The sequence below is a fragment of the Plasmopara halstedii genome, assembly GCF_900000015.1.
Source record: "Plasmopara halstedii genome assembly, contig: Scaffold_2680, whole genome shotgun sequence".
Taxonomy (NCBI): Eukaryota; Oomycota; class Peronosporomycetes; order Peronosporales; family Peronosporaceae; genus Plasmopara; species Plasmopara halstedii.
Genome location: NW_020189586.1, coordinates 21,180 through 23,255, shown reverse-complemented (window position 1 = coordinate 23,255; position 2,076 = coordinate 21,180).

Genomic DNA, 2,076 nt, shown 5'->3' with positions numbered 1-2,076 from the left:
ACACACTTTAATATGCAGACATATGCAGTCTTAACCATAAAGGTTAAACACGCACTAATCATGTCTAAATTGAACTCACAACTTTCAGTTCTGCATCACGATGCCAAACCACTTGAGCCAGTCACCATAACTCATGAGTTAGTGCAAGAATTAACATCAGCAGCATAACTAACAGTTGCAACCGAGGTTGTCTACTTTACTAACTTCATTTTTGATATGGCTTGATGGTCCACCAGAGAGAGATGGCCCCTGTGGCCGACATCTTGCTGGGTGAGACAGTCGATGTGACGGGGCACACGGCACCTTGCACAGAGGAAGCTTGACTTCCAAGAGTATCCAAACTCTAAGTGAACGGCAGTTCACAGATCCTTGGTCCGAGGACACGTTAACCAAATTTAGGTAGATTTAAGACTGAATATATTTATAGGTGTTCCTTAATGTTTTCCTATTACATGAACCAAATTTAGGTAGTTTTAAGACTGAATATATTTATAGGTGTTCCTTAATGTTTTCTTATTACATGACTCTCAAGCCATGTACCCATCTAGTAATGTGGTGTGCCACACCACAGCTCCCTTGGGAGAGTGACGGGTCACTCTCATGTAACCCCGTTACACTCGAGGGGCTGTCCGATGGTGGGAACATTGAACTTCTTATCACTTTTTCGAAGAATTGACGTATTCTCGAAGCAAATTGTCCGTGATCATATTGTTTAGCTAAGTAAATGAAGAAATGAGAACATTTTGCAGCAAATCATATGCTATCGGCATCGACACTACAATAGTGTTGATGCATGCTTGAACGCTTTTGACTTAGAACAATGTCGAGTGAGAGAAGGTATGCTACGCGTGAAACTGTACAAAAATATGCACTTGTTTGATTGTTTGTTTGTGTGTGAATTAATTATTGTTGTCTTGGCGGTTAAGCTGGAGAGGAAAAATTCAACTTTTTATCACTTTTTCATAAAAATACAGTGATTTCCTGACATTCTCCCAAATACCTGCACTATTACTGAAATTAAACAACCGAGCATTATTTCCGTCTATGGAAAGCTTCCATAAAGTCAAGACGTTTAAGTCCCGCCTACACAGCGCCAATTAATGAAGGCCGAAGTGCTACAAGATCTCACCACAGGACCCATGGCAAAGTCGTACTTGATAATAGTGATCTGGATATAACTCTTGATCATCTGCAAGCGCAAGGCTCTCAGCAAAATTCAATATTGTCATTTCAGTAGTGAATCTAAATTTTTTCATAATCGCACAATAATAGATCTCTTAGAGTTGTTTTTCATCTCAATCAAAGATCATTAAGTTTGAAATTCGCTTGATAGAATTTTCTGCTAATGTACGCGAAGAAAAAAAATGAGTTGCAGGAAATCATTACTCAGATGAACCGCCTCCTGCTAGAACAATTACGTTTTGATACATTGATGCCAATTATGACGGCGAGTAGGCTTAAGTAAAAGAATAGATTATTTAGTTATAGCATCGGCTAATACAGCAATACAAGCAGAGCAGACCTCATACCAAAATGACGTTTGATGTCTTGCCTTACAAAGAGCGTGCGACGCCGAGTCAGCTCTCACCTCACATTCGTGCAGTGACTCTTTCTCGTACCCAAACGCTTTACTGACCAAGTATAATATTTGATATATCATATCATTTACGAAAAGTAGAATTTGACGTGTCGTAAGTTTCAACGAAGCCTGAGGCAATCTGGTCCAAATGGGACCACAAACTATTATGAGTTTTTGAAGTAAATTTCACTTTACCATTTACTGATAAGATCCTGATAAACACACCGGGCTGCAATTGGCTCCTCATGGTTATGGACCTCACCTTGAACTCGTAAGGTTATCACATTTAGCTCTTTTTGAAGGCTGAGTGATCATCTCTGGTGTCCTTCTTTGCTTAGTCCTTACTTTGTACTAAAATGAGTGATACGTTTGTATATTACTTTTGAGCTTCACTCTAAATCCGACTTACGATAAGTTGGTTTTCTTACACCATGATATTAAGTTTACGCTAGATATTATACTGCAAAAAAGTTAAAAGTAATGAGCTTAAGCTTAAC